Source organism: Elephantulus edwardii, unplaced genomic scaffold (assembly GCF_000299155.1).
Source record: "Elephantulus edwardii isolate Elephantulus edwardi_28Jun2011 unplaced genomic scaffold, EleEdw1.0 scaffold00158, whole genome shotgun sequence".
Classification (NCBI taxonomy): Eukaryota; Metazoa; Chordata; class Mammalia; order Macroscelidea; family Macroscelididae; genus Elephantulus; species Elephantulus edwardii.
Window position 1 is genome coordinate 540322 of NW_006399908.1, and position 9192 is coordinate 549513.

At 41.6% G+C, this 9192-nt stretch overlaps 1 pseudogene; it reads right to left on the minus strand.

Annotated features, from left to right (window-relative positions):
• Nucleotides 1-245: 245 nt before the first annotated feature.
• The window catches only part of LOC102844803, a 28975-nt pseudogene continuing 20028 nt past the window's right edge, over nt 246-9192 (minus strand).

Below are 9192 nucleotides of genomic sequence, written 5' to 3' on the forward strand. Positions count from 1 at the left end.
GGGAGGTGTAAAACAACAACAAACAAAAACAAAGCAAAAAAAAAACCAAACAACCCTGAGCTATCTCAGTGTGAGCCTGGACAACCCATCCCTGCTCACGTGCAGCTCTTCTGGGGTGACTCCTGGTCACCCTTAGGGCCCGCTGCACGAAGGCCTACCCTGGGGTAGGCCCTCAAGGTAACTCAGTGCTGATAATGGCAAATCATGATACGTGATGTCCAAGGGTCAGTGTGCAAAGAAAAGGATCAAAGGTAGCCCTCTGCCCCATGGGAGCAGAGCATGGGGGAGGAAGGTTGGGGCTTCTGACTCAGTGCAGGTCCCTGAGGTCCATGTGGATTGGTGTGATGCCCAGCACCACTCTTAGTACAGGTTGAAGGCACATGGGCTCTGCGTTCATTCTGAACTCCCTGTGGACTCAGCTCCAAGATTAGCCCTTGCAGGCTCTGGGCACTAGTTTGGCCTGGTCCAAAGAGGATGCACATTAGGAGACCAGTCTGGACAGCCTCGGTCCGCCTCACCACCATCTCCCCCCAGGCTGTTGGTGGGCTTCCCCAGGAGAGTATGGAGCATGTCTTGGACTTCCAGATCTCACTGAGTCACGTGTGTTCATTTCTTATCATCCATGAAGTGGGGATAGGAAACGGTGGTCAGGTGTCAGTGGAGTTCGCCTTCTGTTCACATCCAGGAAAAGGAGATGCCCTGGGCCAAAGGAACCCACAAGCAGGCTCTGGAGCTTTCTCCAGGTTGAGGGTAGAGAGTGAGATCCAGGGCTACTCTTGCAGGATCTAGGCACCCTCTGGATCTGCCTGCATCTGATCCCTGAGAGCTTTTAGGATTTGATGGCCTGTGGTTTCCCCAAGAACTGCAGCAAAGTCATGGTGGTGCAGGTTGTAAAGGACCACTGTGGCAGAGCCCCGGTCAGCAGTGCCTCCTGCAGGGAGGAGATGGGGATGTGGTTGGAGTAGAGCAGGCCAGCATCATGGTTCCTGGGCCTCAAGGACACATCTGCAACAAGCCGGGGTGGGCGCACCCAGGGAGCCCACAGAGGGGATACACTGCAATCTCACCATGGCAGCAAGCCAAAATAAATTCTTACATGAAATGTCTAGGCTTTCTAGATGCTTAGAAGTGCTTGGAGTATTTAAAAGTAGAGGTAGTAGGATAACACTTTGTAAATAGCTTTTTCAAATTGTTGGAGTACTGTTTGTGGAAATGAAATTGTTAAACTTCTCTGTCTACTCTGTAATGGTTTATTGTTCTTTGGGTTAAGGGCGCTGGGATAGGAGGCTAGAAATCACAAAAGATGCTTTGCTAGTATATACTAGAAAATGTCAGATTATCCATTGTATGTTATGTGCTTTTCATTTAACTTTGCAGTTGTGTATGTATGCTATTGGACAAAGGAGTCTTAATTTTATAACATCTAGTTTTTGTCGCTAATGTTAAGGGATGTTAGGGATCTAATTTCTGAATGTTAGGGATCTAGTTTCTGGTGATCTGATAACAAAAAAGCTACAATCCCAAAGGCACTTGGTTCGAAGCCACTAGCTGCTGCGTGGATAAAGGATGTCAATTAAATGCCTCTGAGAACCCACTGGAGGATCAGCTATGGGTCGGTTCCTGTATGGTACACAACAACAGTCTCCAGATAATAAAGAGGTTGCCAACGTATGACAAAAGTAGAGTTAGTAAACTAACACATTTTGTGCACTGTTAACAATTCATAGAAAGGTTGTCTTCTGAAAATACTTCGGAAATTAAATCATGAAACCACTTTCAAGTGACACATGGGCCTAGACATTTCCACTGAGTTGTGAAGAGAAGTTAGAAGAAACAAGTGGTTCCAGACCAGAATGTTCTTATTTAGAAGACTCATTCAGAGTCTTAGAACTACTCCATAGTTATAAGTGAGTAGTATATTCAAGCACTACTGTGTATATAGTGGACAAACTTAAGTCCTTATTTAAAACATCTAATCTTTCTGGATGTTTGGTGGTGCACAAAGTATGTTAAATGTGTAGGTAATAAATAAAATGACATTTTGTAGATATTCTTTTACTAACATTCTTATGAAATATTGGCTCTGAACAGTATACCTTATTGGTTCACAGAGGACAGAGAAAGACTTTAAAAGAGCTTTATACTCCAGCATATTTTTGATAAGAATAGATTAATGATTATCCCATAAGTTATGTAGGTTCTAGTTTACTCTGCTATGTATATAAAAAATTCTCATCTTATTTCCTCTAGTCTTGCTAGATGTTAAAAGAAGTTGCTTATAATGTTTTGTACATTTTGTATTAAGATTCATTGGAAAGGCTATTTTTCAAAATGCCTGGTAGAAGTGAAATTGTTAAAAGGTCTAAGCGTTACAGATATTTCTGTTTGTCTTCTGGCAATTAACAGGTTTATGTGGAAAGGCAATATACACTGAATAAGCAAAGCTCTTCTGAAAAATAAAAATGAAGTGGGAGGCATAGCACTCCTTGCTCTCAAAACCTACTACACAGCCATAGTAACCAAAATAGCATGGTATTGGTATACTGACAGACACATAAACCAATGGAATAGAATTGAGAACCCAGAAATCAACTTATTTACCTACAGTTATTATTCGACAATGAGTCAAAACCTGTTAAATGAGGAAACAGTAACCTTTTTAATAAAGGGAGATGACAAAACTGAACATCCACCTGCAGAAAACTTAAACAGGATCCACTTATATAATACACAAAAATCAACTTAAAGTGGGTTAAAGCCCTAAACCATAAAGATCATAATGAGACCAAAATGAGACCAAACTTAGAAGCCCTAGCCTATGGCATAAATAGGCTTGCAAATATAGCCAGAAATGCACAACCTGGAGAGGATAAAATCAACAAATGAGACCTTCAAAAAAAGTAAGACCCTGTGTGCCTCAAAACCTTTTCCCAAAAAGGTGAAAAGAAACCCTACTGTCTGGGGGAGAAGAGTATTGAATATTCCAAGGACAGCTAAGAGAGCAAACAGGTTCATCCTGGAGAGGGTGAAACCAGGCTGCTCCTTGGAGGCAAGGATTCTGAGGTTTCGTCTGACATACTTTGGACGTGTTGTAAGGCAGACCAGTCCTTGGAGAGGGATGCCATGCTTGGGACTGTGAAGGGACATAGAAAGAGAGGAGGAACCTTGATGGGACAGATTGATTCAGTGACTGGGGTAATGGGGGGAGGTGTCTCGGAGACAGTGAGATTGGCACAGGATAGATCAGAATTTAGAGTTGTTGTACATAGGGTCACTATGAGTTGCAGGTGACTCAAAGGCACATAACAACAACTGCCTTGGGGGAAAAATAATTTGGCAATGACATCTTGGACAAGGGTCTCATAATGAAAGTTTACAGACCACTACACAGTCTCCACAAGAAACAGAGTGATAATCCAACCAGCACTTTATTTAACTAGGATAACCTTCAAACCAAAGTTGGCTGAAAATAACAGATAACCACTTTTCAGACTTTTGCTCCTAAAGCTGCCATCATCCAAGCCCTGGTGACATGAGGAAAGAAGACAAGAAGGAATCATGTGCTTCTGGGAAGGAATTTCTTCCTCAATGAAAGGAGAGATGAAGGGAGTAGATCCTGATCCTCTCTCCCTACATTTGAATGTGCTGCAGCCATCTAGTCAGACTGAAGGAGCCCAGGCCAGATCCATTGAGGATGAGATGGGACGATCTAGATTCTCCAGCCCCAGGATCTCCCATGTGAGAAAAATCTATACTTCAATAACATTAATTCTATGCTACTATTAAACCTATTGTTGTTGTGTATCATAGTCTCAGAACCAACCCGTAGCTGACCCTCCAGAGGGTTTCCAGAGGCAGTTGATCCCCCAGGAGGAGGTTCTCCATTCTTCACCTGTGGAGCAGCTGGTGGACTTGAACCGTGTACCTTCAGGATAGCAGTGCAGCTTCTTATCATCAGAACACCAAAGAGTAAATTTTTTAAAATTCATTCTATACTTCATCTAGGTCTATTGAGTTGTTTCAATGACAAAATGGAGACAGAAATCTTCCTCTTTTTTTTTTTTTAGAAATCTCTCCTGATCAAATGCTCCAAACAACCAAGTTATCTGCAAAATGGAAATTCATTTCCACTTTTTCCTGAATGAATGGATGAAAACAGCAACGTGCCTTTCCTTCTATTTTAAACAGCAAGATGACTATTGCAATTGTAATATGATTATTATTCCTAATTCTTAAGCTTTTGGTATCTTTTAAAAAACTAAAAGAGGACTATTGACCACATGGCTGCTTGAAATGTGTTAAAATACTTTGAGCTGGCTTTTGTCCACATTACATTGATATTAAAGTTTTTTCCTGCTTATGTTAGGGAGCTCTAATGGCCTACTGATAAAGAGCTATGCCACCGACTTAAAGGAATACAGGTCAAATCCACCAGCTTCTCCAAAGGAGAAAATGGGAAGTCTCCTCCCGTCAACTTACTGCCTCTGAAAACCTGCTAAAGGGTCATGTTTGAGTCGGTGCAATTCGAAGGTACATAAGAACAACAGCAGCCCGCTTACGTTAAGGGATGTTAGATACTCGTCCAGTTTATTTAATCCATATTGTTTGTGTTTCTGTCAGCTTTTGCAATTAGATTTTTATCAAGTTAATGTCTTGTTTTCTATGACATTCAAGACACTCACTAAATTAATAATTCATCTGTGGAATTGTCTAGTTATTAAATAAATCATTAAAGCTGGCAGGGAATTGTGCTGAGAACTGCAAAGCAGATGCCTCTCTGGGGGTGTGAAAACGCCACTGGCCCCACGAGAGAAAGATACTCTTCTGTGTGATTTACGGCCTCTGAAAACCTGCTGGAGGGTCAGCTATGAGACCGTTTTGTCTTGATGGCAATGAGTGAACAAGATGTGAAATATATCCCCAAAAGGAAAATATTAACACTCATATACCTATCTTGTTGATTGGGGTCCAAGTAAAATAAATTCATTCGCATTTTAATCTTTTCTCCGCCTATTACGGTTAATAAGCTCCTCCTGTAAAGAATGTACAGTCCCCAAACCCAAAAGAAGGTCTGAATCTACTTGACAGGACAGCAGAAGTACATGTATCTTACTCTCTGGTGGCCTAGTGGTAAGGTGCTGCGCTGCAATCACAAAGGCACACAATTCAAATCCATCAGTAGCTCCATGGCAGAAAGATGGGCAATTTCCTCCTGTGCAATGAAAGCTGCCTCTGAAAAACCTCTGGTGGGTCAACTATGAGTTGGTTCCAACTCCACAGTGCACAACAACAACAACAACTGCACAATCCCAAAGGCACGTGGTTCGAATCCACCAGATGCTCCCCTGGAGAAGGAGGGGCACTCTCCTCCTGTGCCAGTCAGAACTGATTCAATGGCACATATCAACAACAACAAAGTAAATTTTTTTTTAAATCTTAAATAAAAAAAACCACAACAACTTCAGGTTCCCCCTCAACAATATTCAGGTAGCTTTGCTAATATGCTTATTGTAAAAGAGCCCTGATGTCTGTGGCCCCCAAAACGTAGGGCCTCCAGTGGCCAACGATGGCGGGGGGCGGGGGGGGAAAGAAAAACTAAACTAAAAGAACAAGTATTAAAAAAAGAAAAAGAGCCCTGATGGTGTAGTGTATTATATGTTGGGCTGCTAAGCGAAAATCTTATTCCTTAATTTTCCCTGGCTAAAAATATCCTGGGGTATAAAAGCCTTTGAAATTCTTTCTCCGTCCTCTGTGAGCCAATACAAATATAAGGTGTACTGCTCAGAGCTAGTCTGGCCATTCCATTTCCATAGACAATATTTCACATGAATTTCAGTAAAGGGGTATCTACAAAATGTTATTTTATTTATTTATCAGCTACTCCATAAAGATGATCTCATCTTCTTCTATAGCCTCCGAAACCAGATGGAGAGCTGCATGAGGGATTCTTGGTAAGAACCACAGGGTATATTATTGTGTTGGATTTCAAGACCTCTTGTTGCTTTTCTCTACTTTTTCAATTTGTCTTCCCTTTTCCATCTTTTCTATTCCCTTTCAGCTTTACCTTAGGCATGCCTGTCCTCAGACAAGGCACTCGTCTATCTAAAGTCTATAATGAGAGACTCTTACTATTGAACATGGAAATATTTCATCCTCCAAGGAAAGGAAATAGAAACATACCAGCAGGGTACACAGATTCAGCAAGTTCAATTGGGGGTGGTGGGAGGGAGAGGGAAATTATGCTCACCACCAGCCATGCCACACTCACCCAGGCCTCAGTCCTTTTCTGATACTCTGGATGTGTATTCATTTCATTTAGTTGTTTCCGAATGCTTTGAAAACAGGGCAGGCACGGACAGAGCTGTATTTGTCTCTCATTTCCCACATGTGTTTTGGTCAAAGGCTGCTTTTCCCAAAGGGAGCCTGGGGAGAGATCTTAATCATCTGTTTTCTCTCATTGCTTCCTGCTCAGTTGTAAGGCCATCCAAAATATATGAACATTTCCTGTCCTTTCTTATTCTGTATAAGCCGTAGGCTAGTAAATTTTCTAAGCTAAACCCACCAAGTCTCTCCTTGGAGGCTAGGATTTTGAAACTCCATCTCATATACTTCAGGCTCATCATGCTCAGAAGGGCAGAGGGACAGCACAGGAGAGGAAGACCCCGGATGAAATGGGCTGATCCAGTAACTGGGACAAGGTGGGCTGATGTGTCAGAATTAGTAAGACTGACTCAGGACAGGGCATGATTCAGAACTGCTGTACTGGTCGCTGTAATTTGCTGGCTATGCAATGACACATAACAAAAAACAATCCCACCAAGATGTAAGTGGAAAGTTGGAACCTAAATCCAGCCACAGCATGTTATACCTGCCTGGGAGCTCTGATGGTGTATTCTGTACAGAACTGGACTGTCGACCCAAAGGCCATGCCTCTCTGGCAGTTTGAAGCTACAGTTATTCTGTGAGAAAAAGATGGACAATATGTAAACATTCAATTCACAGTTTTAGAATTCACCTGAAGAATCAACTATGCATTGGTTCTAACTCACAGCAAGAAAAAGAAAATGTTGGACCAGTCCCACTCCTTAACCTAGACACGGGATAGTTCTAGTTGCCTCGTGGGTAGGCAATTGTACTACCAACCCGAAGTTGGGCAGTTGAATCACCAGATGTTTTGTAGGAGAAAGATGGGCAATTTCCTCTCTACCAATCAATCACAAATGAGGAGGTTTGAATCCACAAGCTGCTCCATAGGAGAAAGGTGAGCAATCTCCTTTGTGGGTTTTATAACATCTGAAAACCTGCTGGAGGGTTGGCTATGAGTCAGTTCCGACTCAGTGGCAATGAATGTGTGTGTACTCCCAGAAATAGGCTTATCTTCCTTTGATTAGTCAGAAAGAAGGTGCTGCTTTTAAATGTCACTGTCAAATCACAATTAAATTTTAAATCTGGAAGGACTTATCCAAGATTTCTTAATCCTGTGCTGTGAATGGGCATGGAAGACTACATTAGATATCCAGACTCTGAATGGTACTGTAGGAAGATTGGCCTGAGTAGTCTGTAGATGGCTTGACATCTCTGTTTGCCTTCCTGTTCCAGAAATCTGAAAAGCTAAGCAATGTTGTTGTTGTTGTTGTTGTTTGCCATTAAGTCACCTGTGACCCATAGCATCTCTCTGAACCCTGCCCTGTCCTAAGCCAGTCTCACTTATTCTGACACACCAACCCCTATTGTCCCAATTACTGTATCAATCCATCTCATCCAGAGTCTTCCTCTCCTATGCTATCCATTCACCCTTACGAGCATGATGTCCTCCTTTAAGGACCACTCTCTCCTGGCCATGTGCCCAATGTATGTGAAACGGAGCTTCAAAATCCTAGCCTCCAAGGAGAAACTTGGTTTCACCCTCTCCAAAACAGACCTATTTGGTTTTTTGGTGGTCCATGGTAAGTTCAAGACTCTTCTCCAGCACCACAATTCAAAGGTATGGGATAGAGCACTAAAAAGTATGGAGTTTTTTGGTAGACCAGTTTTTCTGATCTCATAAGTGTGGGGAGCTCTGGTAGCCTAGTGTTAAGGAGCTTCATTGTCATCCCAAAGGTACATGATTCAAACCACCAGCTGCTCCATAGGAGAAAGATGGGCAATCTCCTCTTCCTATCCAATCAACTTGCCTCTGAAAACCCACTGGAGGGTCAGTTATGAGTTGGTTCCAATTTGATGGCACACAACAACAAATAATAATTCTTACTGTCTGAGGTCTGGCTCTTACTGCTTGCTCTTAAATAAGAATCTAGAATTGAAGTGGCATGAATCAAGTGACATGGAATCACAAGACCTTGCACATCATGAGCCTGAAGAAATGACTGCATGAATCAATAAACACATGAATGAATGACCCTTGACTAAGAAGCTAGATCTTGAAGGCATTTAAATAGAAAGTTTTAGGGTTTCTCCCGCTTTCTCTCTTTCTAACACTATTCCAGATTTCAGAACTAAGTATGTGAGAGGGATTGACCCCAGTCCCAGAGTGGACTCCCAATTAAAAGCAGCCTTCAGGTCTTGACCCATTGCTGGCTTTTATGATTGCTTTAGGATGAACATGTAACCCAAGTACGGGGGCCAAGTATAGTTGAGAATTTCATTTAAGGTATTAAAGACATAGACATCTAATCTTTTGTTATATGTTAACGTGAAGCTTGAAGGTAAAAGTTTCAGGAAGTTATCCCTAAGTGGAGTCAATGAATGGAAAGTAAGAATATAGGATGTGTTTAATGTATCATTTTGGCCTTGGATCAAAAAGTTTCTGAAGTCATTAATCTCAGGACTTTATACTATATTTGTTACTGAACACAAGGGGTTCTATCCATAGGCCATTGTCAATAAGACCAAGAGATTATAATATCCAAAGCCCTGGATTGTAATATCCAAAGCACTGGATTATAATATCCCAAGTCTGGGAGAGCAGAAAGGATCATCTCAAAAACTAAGGTTTGTTTTTATATTTAGGCTAGGTATTAATTTACTTAACATATTACTATTGCTAATTCAAAGCTATAATCAAGGATGCTTTTGGCAGGATGTTAAATGATCCAGGAGGTATTAAAAGAAGATGGAAAGAATATACTGAGTCACTGTATCGAAAGGAATTGGAAGACACAGAAGAATTTCATGAAACAACATATGAGCAAG